We start from the raw sequence: 25328 nt of genomic DNA on the forward strand, positions 1-25328 counted from the left end.
GAACTTACCTTGGGGACAAGGATCACTGGACTGGACCAGGAACTGATTGAGGGTTCAATAACACACAGATCCAACATCTTGGCGACCTCAGCCTGGATCTGGTTCTTAACGGTATCTGACATACGGTAGCACCTGCTTTTGACAGGCACACTTACACCAGTGTCAATTACGTGCCTACACCATGGTGTAAGGCCTGGTGTCAGTGAAAACAGAGAGGTATACTGCCGGAGAAAAGCCCTGCAGGCCTTCTGCTGCTCTGTCGTCAGATCGGGAGAGAGATGCACTCCCTCCACTGAGCCATCCGAGGGTTGCTATGCAGAAAATCAGGAAGGGGCTCACTCTCATCCTCTTCTTGCTCTGAAGCTAGCAGGAGACATGAGACTTCTGCTCGCCTGTGGAAAGGCTTTAGCCTGTTAACATGGAATACCTGGGGGGCTACCCCGGGGACTCCCATGTCAACCAGATAATTGACCTCGCCCATCTTGGAGATTATCCTGAAGGGTCCAGTCCATTTATCTGCCAAAGCTCGAGGCTTGGTAGGCTCCATCACGAGGACCTCCTGTCCCGGAGTCCAATCCACTTGCAATGCTTTAAGGTCATGCCAGTACTTATTCAATTCCTGACTGGCCTTGAGATTTGCTGTTGCCTGAGCCATCATCTGTGTCACCCTCCGTCTGAGGCCTAACACATAGTCCCCCACTTGCTTGGCGGGACCTGGCGGGGGGGCTTCCAAGCCTTCTCTGATCAAGGCAAGGGGCCCCCTCACGGGATGTCCAAATAGTAACTCAAAGGGGCTGAAACCAACACCCTCTTGAGGTACCTCTCTGTACGCAAACAGCAGGCATGGCAGGAGGAGATCTCATTTCCTCCTTAGGGACTCTTCCAAAGCGCCTAGCATGCCTTTGAGAGTTTTATTAAACCTCTCAACCAGACCATTGGTCTGGGGATGGTAAGAGATGGAGAACGTGTAGGTTACCCCGCACTCTTTCCACATGGTTTTTATGTAACTAGACATGAAGTTGGATCCTCTGTCTGAGACAACCTCCTTAGGGAATCCAACATGGGTGAAAATGCCCAGGAGAGCCCTCGAAACCACCTTGGCGGTAATAGTCTGAAGGGGTATAGCCTCAGGGTACCTGGTGGCTTGATCTACCAAGACCAGGATGAACCGATATGTCCACCTGAAGTGGGAGGGTCAGGGGGACCAATAATGTCGATGCCCACCCTCTCAAACGGTGTGCCAACCACTGGCAATGGCTGCAGTGGGGCAATGACACTGCCTCCAGTCTTGCCAGACAACTGACAAGTTGGGCAGGTCCTGAAGTGGGACTCCACTTCTACTCCCATCCGAGGCCAGTAGAAATGAGCAGAGAGCCTCTGCTTAGTCTTCTTGGTACCAAGATGGCCAGCCAAGGGTACCTCATGCGCCAACTGCAGCAGGAAGGGCCTGTAAACCTGGAGTACCACCAACCTCTTGAGGGCACCAGGTTCAGGCTTAATGGGCTCACTAACAAGGAGCTCACCCTCCCAATAAATCCGGAATGTCCTAGGCACTTCTCCTTGTGCCTGGGACAGGGCCTGTTTCCTCAGACCCTCGAGAGAGTGGTACTCTCTCTGTCCCTTACAGAAGTCTGCCCGGGAGGGTCCCCCTTCAGCTAACAAGCATTGAAGGTCAGGGTGGTCCTCCGGGTTGAGTACCTCTCCCACAGGAAAGTCTTCTGGCTCTTCTCCCACAGGAGTTGAGACGGCGTTTACCACTGGATCCAGCCCGCCCGGAGCATGGATCCCAAAGGGTGCTGTCGGAAAAAAGCAGGAAGAACAGGAGTCCCCTCCACAGAGGTGGACTTCTTACTCTTCCGTTTCCTTTGTGCCTTGGGTTTCCCCATCGGCGAGGGTACCGGGCTTGCAGCCGGACCCTGTGTGACCTGCGATCGGGTGACCACCACAGCAGCCATGGGTAGACCATCCGTGATCATCCCCAACTCGACCAAATCGTTGCCTAACAAAATGTTTGCAGGCACGTTGTCCTGAACCAGGACCGGAAGTTTCATTGCCTTGTCTCCAATCGTAATGTTGACTAAGGCTGCAGGCGATAATTTGGGAGGCCCACCAGCTAACCTGGTGGTTTTCAGAGGAGCACCTACATAGTCCTCTGGATTGAGCAGGGTCCTGTCCACCACTGTCATGCTTGCCCCACTGTCTCCCAAACCAGTAGAAAGCTGGCCATTCAAGAGGACACTTCTTAAAAACCTACAAGTGTTCTGTGGGATAGTTGCCAGTACTTCTGCATACTGGTCCCAGTCCCCGAGGGACACTAAGGAAATCTCTACGGGAGCACCAAAGGTGATCCCAGTAAAGGAGGGGAGGACAGTGGCCTCGACCTCAGGTACGGAGTAGGGGTAGGTCAGGCTGACAGCCTGGACTCCAAGTGCCTTACCCTTACACTTGGGGTCACCTCTTTGGTGATCCAGAGCCCCACAATCCCAACAAGTGCTGGGAGTGCGGGATACGGTACTGGAACCACTGGGACCCTGCTTTGCAGCAGGAAGACCACTACTCTTACTCCCACCCACAACAGACTTATCCCCACTAGGTCTTTGGAGAGGAAGGTTTTGGTTTACCCGACTGTGATTGCTTCTGGGACTCCTCAGCTTTCTGAGAGGTCCCCTTTTCTTTGTCCTTGCCCTTCCCACTGGAGTCCTTAGGGGACACCCGATGGGAGACCCACTTGTCCGCCAACCTAGCCAGTTTAAAGGAGTCCAAAATGTTCTGGTCAGCAACATACTGACACAGCTCTGGGGAACAGGCTTCCGAAAAATGCTCAAAAAACAAAAGGTGGGACAATTCTACAAACGTTTTCACTTTGTAACCATCAATCCACCCCATCATATTCATGTGCGCAGCACTCACCCAGTAAACCCAAGACACATTCTCTCGTTTCTTAAAATCACTGAACCTTTTAAGGTATTGGGTGGGTGTCTTGCCAAACTTGGCAATCAAAGCAGACTTCATGCACTCATACTGACCCCTTTCCTCCACACTCAGTTTCAGAATACAGTCATATGCAGTCTGAGGCACTCTGCTTAACAAACACTTAGCCCAATCTCTTTTATTTACATCATGAATTGCACAAGCCTTCTCAAACGCTTCAATCCATTGGAGGATATCAGAACCCTCTGCATACACACCAACCAAATCTTTCATAAACTTGGTTGCTGGGGACCTGACACTCTCAACTGGTTTAGCTGAAGTCTCCACTCGAGCTTTCTCTAACTGGATTCGCTGACATTCAGTTTCCCGGTTTTTGAGTTCAATGTCCTTATTTTTGAGTTCAAGATCCCTATCTTTGAGTTTGAGATCCCAATTCTTGAGCTCCACTTGCTGTGCCAACTCCTCTTTCTTAAATTCAGCATCTATTTCCAACTTGCCGTATTCAAAGGCCAATTTCATCCTTAATAACTGAAGTTCCAAGGAATTGCTGGGGTTCGGAACAGAGGCAGCAGGAATGGTGGCTTTCCCAGAAATAGATTCAGCGACAACCCCGGGGCAGAGTCCTCATTGGTTGCATTGCCCCCTTAAAGAGTTTCACCATCAGTCTGGTAGTCCATCAGGGCAGCTATCAGCTCAGCCCTAGAGTGTTAGGGAGAATTCTCACTTATGGCTAATTTCCCTTACCTATAGAGTCCCCCAGCAGCTTTGCTGGATTTGAAGGGTTTATTTCTTTTTACCTGCTAAGAGTGAGACTCTTTTTCCCACTCTTAGGCATCTTTGCTATGTTTATTCTAGGCTATTTATGTGTTTAATGCCTATGGGATCTTTTCTCTCACCCATAGGAACCATCTTTATGCACATGTGGTACACAACACAATTCGTGCAGTGACACACGGGTGTCGTAGCGACCCCCAAACATAGACTCCATACTGTGGGGCTGACTACTGTCTCCCAGGGCATGTAAAGTCCCCATTGACTTTACTAGTCAATCTCTATGAACTAAACCAGTACACCCCATCTTAATATGGAAGTACTGGAAGGGGTTAATAGTTTTCCCCCTATGTTCATTTTCGAAAGGGTACCTTAAAGTCCCCCTCTACAAAGTTTCTGGCTGATGGCAGTGGTTACTACCTTTTATATTCGACCGCAAATATTTTCCTATGGGATTTTCCCATTGTTCGAGGCTAACACTTTTACTGACAACCTCTAACATACCGCCGGTTTATTTTATTATTAACTTTACTCCGGTAGGTTTTATTTTCCAGAACTTTTATATAACTTCTTTCTCGAGTCTTACTCCATTTTCCTAACCCAGGTCGGGGATCCTTTGTTTGCTCTTTTGGCAGGCTTCTGCCAAGAAGCCCTCCTTTCGGCGCCTCTGAGTCTGGGGTGGGTCTGTTGTTTGGGAGGGGGAGTAGAACCCCAGGACAGAGTTGCCACAGCAACTCAGGTCGCACTCTAACCTGATAGGCTGGAGGGTATCCCGCCAAGAAGACCACTCCACTGTGTGAGTGACAGTTAGGCTGTATGAATGGGTCTCTTTCTGCATAAAGGTAGGGTCCTGAGGACTGGAAGTGCAAGGCGTCGTCACTGGAACTACAGAACCGAAGGTGTGAGAAGCCACAGACATCTTCAGCATCTACACCACCGTTGAAGCCCTGCTGGATCGTCTCACCACTTTTCTTCCACAGAACGAGAGGAGATCTTCAGCGAAAGAGCCTCCTTGCCTTGAGCTGGTGGGGTCAACCAGTTCACCTATCGCTTCCTCTGACCTGCCTTGGTCGAATCGACAGTGCCCAGCACTTGGAGACCGGAAAGCCAAGCAGCTATCGACCCGGACCATGATTAAAAGGAGCGTACCTTTTAAACTTTGTTTGGCAGCACCGCGGCTAGTTTCATCCCTGGGTAGTGCAGCGACTCGAACCTTCCTCCACGACGAACCCCTCGACCTGCAGGAGCTACCCGGATCAACCACCACCTCAGGAGCCACTTCTCCAAGTTTAAGGTACATTGTTCCGCCAGACCGCCCTTTCTCCGTGGTAGCCCTAAAGGTGTTTTAAATCCTTTAACTACTTGTGGGGTTGGCCACCCTCTCTCTTACCATTGTCTTTTGCCTTGCATCTGCCTCTTCAATATTTTTCTACTAAAGACTTGACTGCAGTTACAAGAACATTTTTCTCCTAAGTTCTTGGTACTGTACCACTGACTCTGACTCAGGGCTATTGACTCTGGCTGTTTTGTTAGATCTGCTCTCACTAGATTGGTTTTCAATGAGAAATGTGTTGATGCACCTACATCTTCTAAACCCCTCTTCCTTCCTACTGTTTTAACTTGCGGAGTGCCATTTTGCTCAGTTTTCATTCACTTATCTTTTGGCTTAAGTGTTACTGTGCATTACTTGTTCACCAAACTTCAGGGAAGTGTTGCTAGGGGGTGTCTGAAGATATTTCAGTTTAACTTGTGCTTTCCCTCCCTTTCGTTGAATTGCTATAGTGCCATTTGTAGTTGGTTTTCACTGTGCCATTTTGCTCAGTTTTCACTTTACCGTAAACTTTTCTACAATTAAATAGGGAGTTGTATATGCTTTTCCTTGACTAAACTTAACTTACTTTATCACCTGTGATCTATGTGTTGGAACTAGATGTATATAGAATAAATATATTCTCTTTTTGATACAAAGCTTTGGTCAGTGTTTCCTTGCTCCATAGTACTGTACTGCCTATTGTGTAAACCCTGAATACTGCTCATCTCCCTCTTGAGGTAAGTCTGACTGCTCAGCCACAGCTACCAACTAAATCTTTGTGGTACAGACTGCTAGCAAAGGGGATTTATTGCTCTCACCTGTAGTCCTAATCTGGTGTAGTGCTCCTTAAGGGAACTGCACTGGATTCTGCCTAACATAGACTTATCCACAAAATCTAACTCCCTGGCTTCACAAGCATCTTGGAGAGCCTCAAAGCTCATCCGAGTCAATTTACCAGTCGCAATAGATTCCATTGCTTGTAATGCAGTTATCTTGTACACAGCTAAACATCAATTTAACAAAGTGCAGATATCCTTCGTAAGTGGCACGGTTATACACTGATTCTTAAAACCATAAGCATCCCACGTCTGCCACCAGTGTGAAGGACCGGAGGGGGGGTCTGTACTTCCACTCTCTATATGGTAGAGGAGAGGCACAGAGGACCCCTGCCAAGATTCTCTATTGTTGGTAGCAATGGACGAGCAATCAGGGCCTAGCTTCTCAGGAGGTGATGCGGGCTGGTTCTTAAGTACAATGCAGTCCCCAAGCACCCACAAAAGGAATGTCCGCACACTGTATCGGTTAAAACACAGTATTCATATAATTAATATTCAAGGTTCTGTACAATATCACGATAACTCACTTTGTACTTGGTTATCTATAATGTCAAATATACAGTTCTACGTGGTACCACAATTACTATTAGATCTCTTTAAAGTGCATGAACTGTACGGTTAAATGTCACACACATCAGTTCGTAAAGGAAACCAACAATAGAGATAAGAGGAAAGCATTTGGTTAGAACAATTGGCAGAATACTGGCCCCGATACCTAGACACAGTTCTGTGTGGAGATCCCCCCACCTGGGCAACCTGTGGAATAAAGATATATCACAAGCCCAGTCAATATATTGTTCACAAGAGACTTTCCAATAGTTCTGCAACCCCAAAGTACCTGGCGTGGTAGCGTTCCTCGTCGGGGAATCAGCAGCCCTTCTTGAGTGTCCTCCCTTTAAGGCAGGAGTCACAGGTCGTCGAACGTCCGACGGAGAACAGGGTGAACTATGGCAGTGAAGTGGCAGCTTCTTTCCTAGCGGTGCTCGTCGACGGGGAAGCGTAAACGTCCTGCAAGGGAGAGGCATGCGGGGCACCTCGATGTCGATAGTCCTGGAGCGCAAAGAGTTTGAAGAACTGTGGCCCAGCAAGGGCGTCGAGTTGTCGGCGTCTCTGTGGTCTTTGGGTGGCGGGAAACCCACCGGCGGATGCTCCTCAGAGTGTTGACGGCCTGGCCTTCTCCAGCGGGATCAGACGGGCGATGATGCAGACGAGAGCGTCCTTGGATCAAGAGTTCTTAGGCAACGGGAGCACCGTGGCTCCGTTCAGCGATGGCGGTCGTCGACAGTGGTGGACAACAGTCCGGGTGCTTCTCTTTGGGATTCCGCGGCTGTCCCCGTCTCCGGTCGGCAGCCTCTTGTAGTTCTGTCTACCAGGGAGCGTTGGCAAAGATCAGCTGGTGCATGATGGTCCCCCGTAGCTCAGGAAGAGGGCACCTTACCAGATCCTCTCTGGGTCAGTCCTGGAGTCACAGCAGCTTTCAGATTGATGAAGGAGAGCAACAGCAATTCTTCTCTTGCAGCAGGGCTTCAAGGTCAAGTGTCAGTTTCACTCCAGTTACTCTTCGTAGTTTGGACTTCAGTTCTGAACACTTCTGAACACGATTCCTAACAGTGAGAGGTCTCCGGGTATACTGTTGATCTCCCATTCATTTAGCTGGATCACACCCGAGCATACAATCACTTTGAAGGGCATTCAGCAGTCTGTCAGCCAATCAAGTGCACGGTGCATTCAGGCCATTCACTTCTCTCCAGACACTCACAACAAGTTATGTGTATTGGGACAAGTACCACATCATTCAACACTACACACTGCATTCATACCAGTTTCGGGCAGGGCTGTCTCAGTTATTGTGTCAAACACCAGAAACCCAACATCCACAACAAGAAGTGCATATTCGTTACACACTCCATTCACCCAGGTCCCACCCACAGGCGTACCCACAATACACGGCCGTTGGGAAGGCTCCAGCCAGTCTGGTCGGCACTTCCCAACACTACCATATATGGAACTTCCACCCAACAGCCAGTCAGGGGGAAGGGACAGAGACAGGGCTTCCGGGACTTCGGGAAGATCAAGGTAACAGGCGATGGAAGGCAAGAGGCCACGGGGGCCATCTTGGCCCCATCAGGAATCTACCGATTCCAATGACAGGGCCTGGGCATGCCAAAATGGAGGATACTCAGGGCACCAGTCAATTGAGCACGGTGCTGCCACCAGTCCGTACCCTGCTCTGTGGGCAACACACAGGTGCCCAAAAACATACACTTGGGGCACAGGGTTGTACCCCCACCCATGGGTGCCATAAGGGTATCCCATGGGTCTGTTCACCAAAGCCAAAAGAGAGAGCTGCACCGCCAGGAGTCCCACATGGACCCCTGCACGGAAAACACAACAGAACGCACGATAAAAAGCAGTAAAGGACAAGGATACGGAGTCCCTGTCCCTCTGATGCATTTCCAGCATCACAATATGTCCTGGACATGATTACAGCTATGGATGAAGGTGTTTGTGCCAAAATCAGAGAATCATATTGCACATTCATACCTTCTCATGATGATGAGAAAGGCACCTTGACAGAGGCCATAACGAGGTTGACAAACATGCACGTCAAGATGGAAGATGAAGTGGAAGACATTGTTGATGACAGTTTGTTTGCGTCAATCTTCTCATGGGTTCCACAATGGATGGCGAATAACTTCAAGTTCTCTGGAGCCATGTTGGTGATGATCATGTTTGGATTCTGTGTGGTCAGAATAATAATTGCACAGTGCAAAAAGACTGCAAAGAAAGCAACAGGGATGAAGATCATGATTGATTTCGAGTCTGAGTTTGGACCGAAAGAGCTGCCAGATGAACAAATCAGAGACTATGTCAAGGCCAGTATTCATGCACCTGAAGGAGCAAATTTCCTGTATCCAAGAAACCGCAAGAAGTATGTGGGAAGATGGATTTACTGCAGTCCGAATGGACAATGCAGTCTTATGACATGGAGTATTGATGAACATGTGAAATCAGCAGGATGCCTGAAGGGAGTAATAAAGATATGAACTCCAAAGAAGCACTTCTTCAGACGAGGATGCCTGGATGTGGAGATTGGTGAGAGAGTGGTTGATGAATCGCCCAGAGGGGGGAGTTTAGGGGAGGAGCCAAGTACCTCTACCAGAAGTTCTGCCCCTATTCTGCCTATATGTTGGCAACCGGAAATTGCGACATGTGAAAAGCCAATAATGGTGCCTATATCACGAAAAGTCCTTGAGACAAGGTATCCATTGAGAAAACCCTATATGTATCCATAGAGAAATGACGTCTCCTGAAGGGAATTCCGGAAGAAGTGTGAAAATGAATGAAAGAGGAGACTGGTGACGTCACACAAAGCAGACATGACACGCCCAGAAGAAATGTGAGTGAAGAAATAATATAGACCTTTTGGAATCGGATGACGAAGTAACGAAGTGAGCAACATTTCAGGAGCGAAATGAAGATTCTACATGCGGAGAAGCACTGAAGAAAATGTAAAACAATTTTACAAATGTACAGATGTAGCAACGCAAGTAGACAAAGTAATCATAAGGCTGGCTATGTAGTGAATAGTTTGCGTCGATGCAGCAATGTATATATATATATATATTAATGTATAGAATCTGGATGTTTCACAACGCATTTTAGCAAACTTGGACCCCATGAATGGAAGGACTGGAAGTGTAGCGCAGCAGAATAAGAATAGCTGACGGCGAAGGAAGATTCGAGAAGGCTTGCCTGGCCCAGTGTCAAGAGTTGGGGCTGCCGAGAGCTTGGCTATGTGTGCAAGAAGATACAAAAACATGAGAAGCAAACTGGGCTCCTGTTTGAGGTGTAATGAAAACCACTGAAGTGCCAAGATTTCTTCATTTAACAGTATTAAATACAATGAAGAGCTCAAAAACATGGTCTGCAGTCACATGGTCAGATGAAAATAGACTTTTGGGTGAGTTACACCGAGACCAGAAGATAAGGCCATGCCACGCTCCCTTTTATTCTCAGGCATAGGTGAGCCTCTGCAAGGCCGAGTTCAAAGAACTAATTGAATGGCAGACCGCAGGAGTGATGATGAATGTTGGGCTAATTGGGTGGGGAGCCATGACCAGGCCATCCCCCCAGCACCTGGGGTACCAGCTTGCATGCTGCTAGCAAGCCGAATATTCCAGAAGGGTACAAGCATGACAACCAATTGTAAAGGGCCACGTATTAAGGAGTCCTATAGATTGAGAAGCCAATAGTATGTCGTGCATTAGTTTAACACGGAAGATGACTTGCATTTGGAGTGGGCTTAACTGTCCACCTGATCTTAAAGACCCAATCACGACCCTGTATCCCATAGAAAGTATATGTAGATGTTCCCCGTAGACCAACCACAACCCCAGTAGGTTTTCTTATTTGGCACGTAGCATGACGTCACTTATGATGTATTTTAGTATAAAAGAATGTTTTTTATGATATGTTTTTGAGAACTCGTTGAGCGAGCTATGCGGCATCCGTTGATGTCCGTTGTACTCCTTGTTTTAAAGACTTGTTATTATAACAGCTTTGATTTGCCAACTTCCTGAGTCAGTCTGATTATTGATGTATGAGTAAAATCTGCATCGCCATCCATCTCAGATACTGTTACCTCGTCTTAAAGGACCTGTTCCCCGGGTTCACTACAAACCATTCATGCAATGCAACAAAATACATATTTTCAAGCAAAGAACATATACATAAATCCAAAATATGTATCATTCATCCAAGTTTAAAAGGCAGTGTATAAACAAAAACATAACGCAATCAATAAAATCCCATAGATGTGCGAAAACATAGACAAAAACTTCAATAAATTAGAAAACATATACAATGCATATATAATATGTGTAATATCCTCAGCAGGGAGTGTGCAAAAACAACAGTATAATGTCAATATATCAATCTTCATGTATCTAGTTGAGTCTAAAAAAGCCAACAGTGCTCTTTTGGCATCCTAGGTAAACCATTGCTGCCCTTCCAGGAAGGCTGGATTGGAGGAAAAGGAGGGAGGACAATTGGGTCTGGTGACATTTTGAAACAACTGTATATAAAAATGATGGGTCACATCAAAAAATACAAACCTGTGACTATTTGGAGAAATGGATGCCTTCATAACAAGGCTCCTATTTCACCTAGCGTAAGAGCTGAAGTAACTGCGACGAGAAATATTGTCTTCAGAGTCAAAAACGTGTTGGAAATTGTTTGTATTTGTTTAAATGGGGGATTGTAATGGTTAAATTAAAGAAGAAGATTCCAAGGAGATACCCCAGTGTAGACCCAGGGCATAGCTAGCAAAGAAAGTCTTGATCAACTTTGGAATGAGGATGTCTACATCTGCGGATAGAGACATTGCAACTCTAAATGGTAGAATCATCATCCATTTGGCCCTCAGAATTTGCACTGCTTATCCCATTTGAAATGCCATCTGAAGAAATTGCATAATAGCTGCATGGAAGCCATTTTTAATACGTTATAAGGGTAAGCATTTTTATTGGTGCAGATATGTGGCATGGCCCACAAGGCTTTACAAATACACCTTGTTAGACATGTGCTAAAGGTTTTATTATCAATGGCATATGAACGGTCATATATAAAATTGTACAGACCGCATTTCATAACCATTTCTTGATTTTCCTATTAGAGGTGGCATTGAGAAATTCTGGATTGGATATAGTCAAATCATATTATAAGCGGGTCAGTTGTTATCTGTCTTTCCCTGGATAGGCGACTCACTACTGGCATCTAGGGTTGCTCTCTGGTCACACGATAGGAAAAGATCAGTTCCTTTACAGGGATATGTAGCGACTAGGTTCTTCCAGAATGTCGAAGACATTTCTTGTCCTCTCTCCTTGTGTTACGATCACATATTTTGGGTTTTAGAAGGGATTCACTTACCCAATAGGCCCTTTTTTGTTTGTGGGTTATTTTACAATAACAAAGAGTAGCTTGTTTTGTTGGAGTCACATGAAGCCCTAATGTTAAAGTTGGTCCAGGAAAAAGGGTTGTAGGGAGTTCCTTCATGGTACGGCAGTCTCTATCCCCAGTAGGGGAGTCTCTCCCTGCCACTCCTAGGGGTAATGTTGCGTAGCGGACTCACCTCCCTAGCCTGATATGGAAGGGCTCCCCTTTGGGGAGAGGTGACGATATCCTGTGATTTATCACAGCTCTCATTTACAGCTTCAGTCAGTCAGTTTTCACCAAGCTGTTATTTACAGCCCTCTTGTTAGTTAAATGGTAGCAATTAAGGCAAAGGGTTGTCAGGGCAAGTTCATCACGAGTGACCAATATATGTGCAAATACCTATGAAAAGTGCTAGCGTGCGCCGTTTGCTTGTTTGCATAAAAACATATTTTTTGTGCAAACCAAACACTTTATTCACATAATGCCTCATTGCAATATGCGTGCGTTACAGGCGCTTAATCATACAACTCAAAGCAGAGCATTCCGAAATCTCCAGTTGTCCCATGACAGCGTCAACAGAAAATCCAGAATTGTCCCATTTACTTTCTGTCACTTGCAGACCTGCATTTTGAAAGGAAATATAAAACTACAAGCACCAAAATACAGAGAAACAAAGAGTACAGGATGCACCTCTCACTCCTGGCAGAGGGCACAGTTAGGTTATCAAAATGCTACACAGTAACTGTGCTCTGCAACATGACCTCTAAATACAACTCTTGCTGTCTGACGTCACATCTGAGCAGGCTATCGAGATCAAATTCTTTTTTCTTGTCATTCTGGTACCTCTGGTTCTGCACTTCTAGTGTATTAAGATCAATGTGTGGGTGGAGGAATGCAAAGAAGCAAAACAGGATGAACCACGTACGCCTCACTCCCATACCAACAACCTTATGTAGTGAGCATCTAGTAGTAGGAAAGAGCTGATTGGTGGATGGTGTTACTTTTTAGGCAACAGCACGTTCCACTTAATAATTAGTGGACCCTACTAAACGAGAAAGGAAAACTACAGGTTACAAAATGCAAACCATACTTGACAAATGCCAGAGCTGGATAAAAAAGATAGACCGTTCTGTGAAGTGACTGTGTTCACCTATTTGGCGCCACAAGGCAACTATTTATAAATAGACATGCATGGGACCACTTAGTTAAACGTAAGGCATTGTTAGAATTAAATTCCCCCTCTAGAGCCTTCTGGCTGTTCATTGTCAATTGTAAAATACAACCATAAAATGTCATGGGTGGAGATTTTGAATTAATCATAACCACTTGCATTAGTCTGAGCAACCTTCCACACTGCCGTATTTTAGCCCATATGCACCACTGCAAAAGGGGACCAGCCAAATGCAAATCATTATTGGAATGGGCACCAGAGAGAGCAGACCAGCCCAGACTGTTAGGCCACGCCCCCACAAGCTGCCCAAAGAATTTTTTGCCCTTGTTGGGCCTTATCGCAGCCTGGTTTGCATATGGTCTTTCCCCTTGTGTAATGTTTGACAGGCTGAAACGATGGCCAAGAGGGCTGCCCAGAGAAATGCCTTAGGTTATGGTGATTTCAAAACCTCCCAGCCATCACCTTTAATCTTTGCTTATATCACCCCAAGTGGGATGGGTATGCCCAGACTTCAGTCTCAAACCTGATGAGCCCAGAGACTCAAGCTTCACCTCACTGATAACACCATATGGAGCCGAAACGTGTCTGGGGCTGTTTGCGGTCTTGTGATGAAGGACCGTGACCTAGTTTTTTGGCCTGGACTGACCGTTTTGGGGTGGTACCATGTCTGAATTTCATATGGTCTTTCTCCTCTTGTAATGGCCTGGGCTGATGAAAAATGACGGAATAGAGAGTTGCCCAAAGCAAAATCCATGGTTATGGTTAATTGAAAACCTACCTATCACACTTCAGTTTTGCCTAAGTGTGAAATACTGCACCAATAAAGGCCTGTTGGTCAACACCACCCTACAAATCTGCTACTTTTGGTTCTGCATTTGTAAAGGGAAAATGAAACTTCAATATTGCATAAAAGTGATGTCGGACAGAAAAACACGACTAGCAGAACATCTCAAATCTAGACAACACAGAGCTATGTTTCTGCAGATTTGTGAGTAAAAGAGTGTCAAAGAAGGTGCGATTTTATATAATTGTGTCATTAGACTAATCTTCACTAGTTGTATTGGCCTTCAAAATATTATTTTGCATGCTGGATGGATGCTATTGTGTCACTGAACAATCCAACCTACTAACTCTGCCCCATATTGCTAGACAAGAAATCTCCTCATGGCTATACCTCTGGCTATGATGTGCCCGTGGCAGTATCACCCAGAGACTGATATTTGCCTTTGTGGATTGCATTTGGATGAAGTGAAAAATACACTTTTACAGGTGGGCACTACCAGAATTTATTAACATCCCAAAAATGCCCCAAGACTTCATTGTCTCTACAAATCCTTAACTAAGACTTCAAAGCTCATGGAGGGTTGAAGGGTCATGATCATGGGATAATTACCCACTCCCAAGTTATTGCCCAGGGTAAAGTCGAGGCCTACAAGCTGGGATATAAGTTATCCCACAGTAATTACCGCTCCCAAAAGTCTGTAAGACTATTAACACATACACATGTGCACAGAAAAAGAAAGTGAATGATTTTAGACTGCTGCACAAGACCTAATGTTTGAAATGTGGTCTAGAACAGAGATTATAGACTTCATTGTTGAACATCTGATACGTTGAGAGGAAGTCTAAAATGGAATCCATGTGCTGATAGATTGTATAAACACTGAAACCTCTTTGTTTGCCCTTGAAAGGTTGAAGCACCATTTCAGACCTACCACATGTCCTAGCTTTCACATGCTTCTCTGCAGCAGTCCCGCAACCTATTTAGCTAAGTTACCAACATTGTCATGCATGTTTTAGTATATACTTTTGAAAGTATCTCAACACACAACACTAATCAATTTTAAATGATGAGTGGAAGTATGTCAACATCTCAAATAGTTACATACAATAAAACAGTGGAGGTCGTGGATTTTAACACAAACACAACTGTTTTCCTTCTTTGCATTGTATAATGTATTATGGAAAACGACCAAGATCAACGTTTACTCAAACTACCTTTTGTGATTGCCTTATAATCACCTAATAGATGGGACTTCTGCGTTGTGCTCGTTTACCCTTTTACATTGAATACAACCGATTTGTCCTAACATAGCTTTATAAATATGTTACTTTTGTCAGGTTGATTGACCTTGTAGTTTGGTGCTGTGAAAGACAACTTTATTAAACACAATACTAGTGCAGCTAAGCAGAAAGCAATTACTTAAGATAAGATGGTGTTGCTGTATTCTCCTGGGTGCATTTCAAACCATAGCACTGGGAAACAATCCTGTCTTTCTCACTGAACCAAACTATGTCATCCTGGGCAAATTCATCATTGTGTGTTATTTTCCTTAGTGCTGATTAGGATCTGTCAGAAATGGGTTGTTTATGTGTGCATTGCAAATATAATTCACTCATGCTTTGCTTAACAGACTACAGTGCTGCTAATTTTACACTATATAATTATGATTCGTACAATGCTGGCATTCAGGAGGCAGTGTCTAAGAAATATATATACATTGTTTAGACGTCCTCTTAGTCCAAGAGCTTTATTCTTCGTTGGCCTGATGATGTGATCTAACAATTATGAAAGTTGCAAATAAATTAATTTGTTAGCCTTATTAAGGTATCATCCGCTTGTCGTTTTTGGGTGAACACTTTAAAACGAATATGTACATTTTATCTGGCTTACTAATACAGATCCATTTTTTTTACTTATTGTAATTTATTTAGTGATATCACTTCCTATGAAGTCATCGTAGTCAGCTGTCACAAGACATCATTTCCGGTATCCCCCCTTTTTGGTGATTTCACGTCACTGCCCTGCCCCACCACTAAATTAGAGAAGTTGGCACCCATGATTCAATTTGTGGTGTGCATTTAAAGGCCCTAAACAGAAATCCCTTTCACCTGAAAAACCGCATTTAAACCTTGCAACCAAAAACGGCCATGCTTTGCTTTCCCTGTCACGTGAGTGGCAAGCATTTGAACACTGCATCCAAAAACGGCCAAGCCCTGCTACTATTTCACTGGAATGTCAAGAAGTTATACACTGCATCAAAAACGGCCTTGCTTTACTTTCATTTCGCCTAAATGACAAGAAGTTATACACTGCAATCAAAAACGGCCTGCTTTGCATTTATTTCACAAGAGTGCAAGCATTTGAACACTGCAACCCAAAAACGGCCCTGCTGTCCTTGACTTCACCTGAATGACAAGAAGTTATACACTGCATCCAAAAACATTCTTGTTTTACTTTTAATTCACATGAGGGGCAAGAATTTCAACTAGAAATTGATTTTGCTTTCCATTTCACTTGAACCGCAGCCCTTCAAACACTGCAAACGAAAAACGGCTTGGCTTTTTCTCCTGTGCAGGTCAAATCAAAGAACCATGTGAAAGGGAGCCCCCGCCTTATTATCAATGGACTAACAGCAATTGCAAACTCACTCAAAAAGGAGAAATGAAAGAATCAAGTGACCTACAAGACAGGATTTCAAACATTAGATGCAAAAACGGCTTGCACACGTGTGAAAAAGAAAAATTACTTTAAAAAGCCACAGTAAAAAGATTGCACTGCTTCAGGGAAATATGCTGTGGGGGGGTTGACTAAAGCAATGTCCATTATGTTTCCACCCACAAGACTTCAGTCACCTTTGAAGAGGGACACAATACCAGAAAAAACAGTTTGGGCTAAGGCAGGAAACTTCACAATTAAAAGCCCCGCTTCCCACTGGAAGTCGCACCTACCCAAGTGAACCATCCCACAGTCAAATGTGATCTTACGGAGGGTGTCATAATTCTCTGCTCTGCCAGACTTGAAGGCAGGGGTGGGGGTTTCAAAGAAAGCAAGTGTGGCTAAAGCTTGACTAGAAGGTGTGAACTCATTCCTGCACCCACTACCAAGAACAAACTGACAACTTCAAAGGGGATCAAAACAATCTCTGGTTACTGGCTGTGGGGGATGAAGTGCCCCTAGCACAGAGGGGGACAGATCCTCCCAATTGACATTAAAGGACTGATTTCATTTTTAGGTACTTTCGCAGCAATTAGAAGGAGAAATAATTTAGTTGTATGCTATGTTTTTATGTAATTTCCAGGCGGGTTTCAAGCGAAAAAGTGCATTTTCCTAGGACTTTGGAGACTGAAATGGCCAGTTAGAACGGTTTTCTGGCTGATCTAAAAATGGGACAATTATGACAATTAGTGGAAAGATGGGAAATGAGATTAGGAACATGCTTGATCAATTGCAGATTTATAACTGTTGTACATTTTGGGAAAAGGACAAAAGTGTGCCACTGGGCCATGCTACATCGTACAGAGTTGGCGATTGGCTTACCTGATTCCTAATGACCAACTAAAACCACTTATCTGGTGCATACAGCAGGGGCTAGTCGAATTATGAAATTAGGAGGCATAACTGGTTTTTGTCAAAAAGTGGCCAAGAGAACAAAGAATAGTAATAAAAGGTAACCAGACAGATGGTGCTCTAATTCCTTGAACCAATCATGCCAGGGGGCGGAGAGAGGAATGGGAAACTGTCGTATCCGAGTGGAAGGGGTAATTACAGAGTACTCCCTCTAGATTGTAAAGTGAGTGATGCCCTTTGGGCTATATAAGGGGTACTGCACTAAGTCAGACACACACAAAATCTGGGGAGACGGGAGAAGGAGGACGGAGGGAAGGTTGCTATACCTTACCTACTTTGAGAGTGCAGTGACCAGACCCCTTGCCTAGCTGTCCAGAGTGTCCTGAGATCCTTCTGGCCTTCCAGAATCCCAAACCAGGGCAGAGTGCAGTGACCAGACCCCTTGTCTAGTTGTCCAGAGTGTCCTGAGATCCAAATGGCTTTCCAGAATCCCAAACCAAGGCTTACTTTGTAAGTTGCAAATAACCCGAGGCCTAAGTTGCATAAGCCCTTCCTTTTTGTAACATTGCACCCAATAATTCCCCCATTGAAAACCCCATTGAAACCCCCACATTGGCAGTGTATTTCAGTCACCTTCCCATAGAAGAATCTGTGTTTTGCCTATGTATGTTAGCATATTCCCTTTGGTAAACCTCTCAGCATCTGTGTAAATCCGTAGCACATTTTTAAGTAAATCAATTAATTTCCCCATTGAAGTTCACGGTACAAGATGGTTGAAATTCAAAATGAACCACCTTGTCCCTGGTGTCTTTCTTTAATTATTACAGTAATTAAAATGTTGCCTCAAAAGATTTGGGGGCCGATTCATGGAACGTGCGCCGAAAATCTTCGCGCAAGCATGCGCAAGCGGAAAAAAACAGGCGCACGTGCACGCGTGCGATTCATGGAAGTCCCTGCGCGTGTTCACCGCGGGATGTGCGCCAAACCCGTGCATGGCGCACAAGTCACTGCAACATCGCGAAAGGCGTGCGCGACGCGCACAGTGAAAGCGCACAACCTCAGCGCACACACCAGAAAGTGGGCGGGACATGGGGCGTAACGCGCGGAATGGGGAACAACACGCGAAAATAAGGGCGTAACTGGGGATGTACTGCAGGGAAGCAGACAGAACGCCCACACGCACTCAAACCACACGTATTCATGGAATCGAATAGGGCAAAGCCACGCACAGCCAAAGACACGCACAAGCTGAAACACGGCCGCCACACGAAGGCAGGCGGTAGAGTCCCAGCGCATCAAAAAAGTGTCGCGCGATAAGTTAAATACGCGATTGAGCGGGGTACGTGGATTTCAGGGGTGCGCGAGAAATTCTACACATGATTGGCCTGGGTACGTGTATTACAGGGGTGCGCGAGAAAATCTACACGCGATTGGCCTGGGTACGTGGATTTCAGGGGTGTGCGAGAAATGCTACACGCGATTGGCCTGGGTACATGTATTACAGGGGTGCGCGAGAAAATCTACACGCGATTGGCCTGGGTACGTGGATTTCAGGGGTGCGCGAGAAAATCTACACGCGATTGGCCTGGGTACGTGTATTACAGGGGTGCGCGAGAAATCCTACACGCGATTGGGCCTGTGCGAGTGGGGCAGTGTATTACGTGGGTGTGCGGGAAGTTGAAGAGGTGAATTGCCAGTGTGGGTCCTCCCAGGTCTCCCCTCTACCCCCTCCACGACCTCTGCAGGCAGCCCACACCACAGGGGACTACCCTGCACCCCTGGTCATGTCCCGCAGGCAGCCCATCCACCATGGGCATGCCCCCCAGCCAAGCCACATGTCCCCTTGCACCCCCACCCCCCATCACTGTGGGGCACCTGCCAGCAGGCCCCCAACCATGTCCCACTCATGTCCCCTTGTACCCCCACCCCCCAGCAGGCCCCCACTCATGTCCCCTTGCTCCCCCACCCCCCAGCACTGTGGGGCACCTGCCAGCAGGCCCCCAACCATGTCCCCTTGCACCCCCACCCCCCAGCAGGCCCCCACTCATGTCCCCTTGCACCCCACCCCCCAGCACTGTGGGGCACCTGCCAGCAGGCCCCCTAACCATGTCCCACTCATGTCCCCTTGCACCCCCACCCCCCAGCAGGCCCCCACTCATGTCCCCTTGCCCCCCCACCCCCCTGCAGGCCCCCACTCATGTCCCCCTGCACCCCCACCCCCCAGCACTGTGGGGCACCTGCCAGCAGGCCCCCAACCATGTCCCACTTATGTCCCCTTGCACCCCCACCCCCCAGCAGGCCCCCACTCATGTCCCCTTGCACCCCCACCCCCCAGCACTGTGGGGCACCTGCCAGCAGGCCCCCAACCATGTCCCACTCATGTCCCCTTGCACCCCCACCCCCCAGCAGGCCCCCACTCATGTCCCCCTGCACCCCCACCCCCCAGCACTGTGGGGCACCTGCCAGCAGGCCCCCAACCATGTCCCACTCATGTCCCCTTGCACCCCCACCCCCCAGCAGGCCCCCACTCATGTCCCCCTGCACCCCCACCCCCCAGCACTGTGGGGCACCTGCCAGCAGGCCCCCAACCATGTCCCACTCATGTCCCCTTGCACCCCCAGCAGGCCCCCACTCATGTCCCCTTGCACCCCCACCCCCCAGCACTGTGGGGCACCTGCCAGCAGGCCCCCAACCATGTCCCCTTGCACCCCCACCCCCCAGCAGGCCCCCACTCATGTCCCCCTGCACCCCCACCCCCCAGCACTGTGGGGCACCTGCCAGCAGGCCCCCAACCATGTCCCACTCATGTCCCCTTGCACCCCCACCAGGCCCCCACTCATGTCCCCTTGCACCCCCACCCCCCTGCAGGCCCCCACTCATGTCCCCCTGCACCCCCACCCCCCAGCACTGTGGGGCACCTGCCAGCAGGCCCCCAACCATGTCCCACTCATGTCCCCTTGCACCCCCACCCCCCAGCAGGCCCCCACTCATGTCCCCTTGCACCCCCACCCCCCAGCACTGTGGGGCACCTGCCAGCAGGCCCCCAACCATGTCCCCTTGCACCCCCACCCCCCAGCAGGCCCCCACTCATGTCCCCCTGCACCCCCACCCCCCAGCACTGTGGGGCACCTGCCAGCAGGCCCCCAACCATGTCCCCTTGCACCCCCACCCCCCAGCAGGCCCCCACTCATGTCCCCCTGCACCCCCACCCCCCAGCACTGTGGGGCACCTGCCAGCAGGCCCCCAACCATGTCCCACTCATGTCCCCTTGCACCCCCAGCAGGCCCCCACTCATGTCCCCTTGCACCCCCACCCCCCAGCACTGTGGGGCACCTGCCAGCAGGCCCCCAACCATGTCCCCTTGCACCCCCACCCCCCAGCAGGCCCCCACTCATGTCCCCCTGCACCCCCCAGCACTGTGGGGCACCTGCCAGCAGGCCCCCAACCATGTCCCACTCATGTCCCCTTGCACCCCCACCCCCCAGCAGGCCCCCACTCATGTCCCCCTGCACCCCCACCCCCCAGCACTGTGGGGCACCTGCCAGCAGGCCCCCAACCATGTCCCACTCATGTCCCCTTGCACCCCCAGCAGGCCCCCACTCATGTCCCCTTGCACCCCCACCCCCAGCACTGTGGGGCACCTGCCAGCAGGCCCCCACTCATGTCCCCTTGCACCCCCACCCCCCTGCAGGCCCCCACTCATGTCCACCTGCACCCCCACCCCCCAGCACTGTGGGGCACCTGCCAGCAGGCCCCCAACCATGTCCCACTCATGTCCCCTTGCACCCCCACCCCCAGCAGGCCCCCACTCATGTCCCCTTGCACCCCCACCCCCCATGTCCCCTTGCACCCCCACCCCCCAGCAGGCCCCCACTCATGTCCCCTTGCACCCCCACCCCCCAGCACTGTGGGGCACCTGCCAGCAGGCCCCCAACCATGTCCCACTCATGTCCCCTTGCACCCCCACCCCCCAGCAGGCCCCCACTCATGTCCCCCTGCACCCCCACCCCCCAGCACTGTGGGGAACCTGCCAGCAGGCCCCCAACCATGTCCCACTCATGTCCCCTTGCACCCCCACCCCCCAGCAGGCTCCCACTCATGTCCCCCTGCACCCCACCCCCCAGCACTGTGGGGCACCTGCCAGCAGGCCCCCAACCATGTCCCACTCATGTCCCCTTGCACCCCCAGCAGGCCCCCACTCATGTCCCCTTGCACCCCCACCCCCCAGCACTGTGGGGCACCTGCCAGCAGGCCCCCAACCATGTCCCCTTGCACCCCCACCCCCCAGCAGGCCCCCACTCATGTCCCCCTGCACCCCCACCCCCCAGCACTGTGGGGCACCTGCCAGCAGGCCCCCAACCATGTCCCACTCATGTCCCCTTGCACCCCCACCCCCCAGCAGGCCCCCACTCATGTCCCCTTGCACCCCCACCCCCCTGCAGGCCCCCACTCATGTCCCCCTGCACCCCCACCCCCCAGCACTGTGGGGCACCTGCCAGCAGGCCCCCAACCATGTCCCACTCATCTCCCCTTGCACCCCCACCCCCCAGCAGGCCCCCACTCATGTCCCCTTGCACCCCCACCCCCCAGCACTGTGGGGCACCTGCCAGCAGGCCCCCAACCATGTCCCCTTGCACCCCCACCCCCCGGCAGGCCCCCACTCATGTCCCCCTGCACCCCCACCCCCCAGCACTGTGGGGCACCTGCCAGCAGGCCCCCAACCATGTCCCCTTGCACCCCCACCCCCCAGCAGGCCCCCACTCATGTCCCCCTGCACCCCCACCCCCCAGCACTGTGGGGCACCTGCCAGCAGGCCCCCAACTATGTCCCACTCATGTCCCCTTGCACCCCCAGCAGGCCCCCACTCATGTCCCCCTGCACCCCCACCCCCCAGCACTGTGGGGCACCTGCCAGCAGGCCCCCAACCATGTCCCCTTGCACCCCCACCCCCCAGCAGGCCCCCACTCATGTCCCCCTGCACCCCCACCCCCCAGCACTGTGGGGCACCTGCCAGCAGGCCCCCAACCATGTCCCACTCATGTCCCCTTGCACCCCCAGCAGGCCCCCACTCATGTCCCCTTGCACCCCCACCCCCCTGCAGGCCCCCACTCATGTCCCCCTGCACCCCCACCCCCCAGCACTGTGGGGCACCTGCCAGCAGGCCCCAACCATGTCCCACTCATCTCCCCTTGCACCCCCACCCCCCAGCAGGCCCCCACTCATGTCCCCTTGCACCCCCACCCCCCAGCACTGTGGGGCACCTGCCAGCAGGCCCCCAACCATGTCCCCTTGCACCCCCACCCCCCAGCAGGCCCCCACTCATGTCCCCCTGCACCCCCACCCCCCAGCACTGTGGGGCACCTGCCAGCAGGCCCCCAACCATGTCCCCTTGCACCCCCACCCCCCAGCAGGCCCCCACTCATGTCCCCCTGCACCCCCACCCCCCAGCACTGTGGGGCACCTGCCAGCAGGCCCCCAACCATGTCCCACTCATGTCCCCTTGCACCCCCAGCAGGCCCCCACTCATGTCCCCTTGCACCCCCACCCCCCAGCACTGTGGGGCACCTGCCAGCAGGCCCCCAACCATGTCCCCTTGCACCCCCACCCCCCAGCACTGTGGGGCACCTGCCAGCAGGCCCCCAACCATGTCCCACTCATGTCCCCTTGCATCCCCACCCGCCAGCAGGCCCCCACTCATGTCTCCTTGCACCCCCACCCCCCTGCAGGCCCCCACTCATGTCCCCCTGCACCCCCACCCCCCAGCACTGTGGGGCACCTGCCAGCAGGCCCCCAACCATGTCCCACTCATGTCCCCTTGCACCCCCACCCCCCAGCAGGCCCCCACTCATGTCCCCTTGCACCCCCACCCCCCTGCAGGCCCCCACTCATGTCCCCCTGCACCCCCACCCCCCAGCAGGCCCCCACTCATGTCCCCTTGCACCCCCACCCCCCTGCAGGCCCCCACTCATGTCCCCCTGCACCCCCACCCCCCAGCACTGTGGGGCACCTGCCAGCAGGCCCCCAACCATGTCCCACTCATGTCCCCTTGCACCCCCACCTCCAGCAGGCCCCCACTCATGTCCCCTTGCACCCCCACCTCCCTGCAGGCCCCCACTCATGTCCCCCTGCACCCCCACCCCCCAGCACTGTGGGGCACCTGCCAGCAGGCCCCCAACCATGTCCCACTCATGTCCCCTTGCACCCCCACCCCCCAGCAGGCCCCCACTCATGTCCCCTTGCACCCCCACCCCCCAGCACTGTGGGGCACCTGCCAGCAGGCCCCCAACCATGTCCCCTTGCACCCCCACCCCCCAGCAGGCCCCCACTCATGTCCCCCTGCACCCCCACCCCCCAGCACTGTGGGGCACCTGCCAGCAGGCCCCCAACCATGTCCCTTTGCACCCCCACCCCCCAGCAGGCCCCCACTCATGTCCCCCTGCACCCCCACCCCCCAGCACTGTGGGGCACCTGCCAGCAGGCCCCCAACCATGTCCCACTCATGTCCCCTTGCACCCCCAGCAGGCCCCCACTCATGTCCCCTTGCACCCCCACCCCCCAGCACTGTGGGGCACCCCCCAGCAGGCCCCCACTCATGTCCCCCTGCACCCCCACCCCCCAGCACTGTGGGGCACCTGCCAGCAGGCCCCCAACCATGTCCCACTCATGTCCCCTTGCACCCCCACCCCCCAGCAGGCCCCCACTCATGTCCCCCTGCACCCCCACCCCCCAGCACTGTGGGGCACCTGCCAGCAGGCCCCCAACCATGTCCCACTCATGTCCCCTTGCACCCCCACCCCCCAGCAGGCCCCCACTCATGTCCCCTTGCACCCCCACCCCCCAGCACTGTGGGGCACCTGCCAGCAGGCCCCCAACCATGTCCCCTTGCACCCCCACCCCCCAGCAGGCCCCCACTCATGTCCCCCTGCACCCCCACCCCCCAGCACTGTGGGGCACCTGCCAGCAGGCCCCCAACCATGTCCCCTTGCACCCCCACCCCCCAGCAGGCCCCCACTCATGTCCCCCTGCACCCCCACCCCCCAGCACTGTGGGGCACCTGCCAGCAGGCCCCCAACCATGTCCCACTCATGTCCCCTTGCACCCCCAGCAGGCCCCCACTCATGTCCCCTTGCACCCCCACCCCCCAGCACTGTGGGGCACCTGCCAGCAGGCCCCCAACCATGTCCCCTTGCACCCCTACCCCCCAGCAGGCCCCCACTCATGTCCCCCTGCACCCCCACCCCCCAGCACTGTGGGGCACCTGCCAGCAGGCCCCCAACCATGTCCCACTCATGTCCCCTTGCACCCCCACCCCCCTGCAGGCCCCCACTCATGTCCCCTTGCACCCCCACCCCCCAGCACTGTGGGGCACCTGCCAGCAGGCCCCCAACCATGTCCCCTTGCACCCCCACCCCCCAGCAGGCCCCCACTCATGTCCCCCTGCACCCCCACCCCCCAGCACTGTGGGGCACCTGCCAGCAGGCCCCCAACCATGTCCCACTCATGTCCCCTTGCACCCCCAGCAGGCCCCCACTCATGTCCCCTTGCACCCCCACCCCCCAGCACTGTGGGGCACCCCCCAGCAGGCCCCCACTCATGTCCCCCTGCACCCCCACCCCCCAGCACTGTGGGGCACCTGCCAGCAGGCCCCCAACCATGTCCCACTCATGTCCCCTTGCACCTGGGGCACCTGCCAGCAGGCCCCCAACCATGTCCCACTCATGTCCCCTTGCACCCCCACCCCCCAGCAGGCCCCAACTCATGTCCCACTCATGTCCCCTTGCACCCCCACCCCCCAGCAGGCCCCCACTCATGTCCCCTTGCACCCCCACCCCCCTGCAGGCCCCCACTCATGTCCCCCTGCATCCCCACCCCCCAGCACTGTGGGGCACCTGCCAGCAGGCCCCCAACCATGTCCCACTCATGTCCCCTTGCACCCCCACCCCCCAGCAGGCCCCCACTCATGTCCCCTTGCACCCCCACCCCCCAGCACTGTGGGGCACCTGCCAGCAGGCCCCCAAC

Source organism: Ambystoma mexicanum, chromosome 10, assembly GCF_040938575.1.
Source record: "Ambystoma mexicanum isolate Mex_15411 chromosome 10, UKY_AmexF1_1, whole genome shotgun sequence".
Lineage (NCBI taxonomy): Eukaryota > Metazoa > Chordata > Amphibia > Caudata > Ambystomatidae > Ambystoma > Ambystoma mexicanum.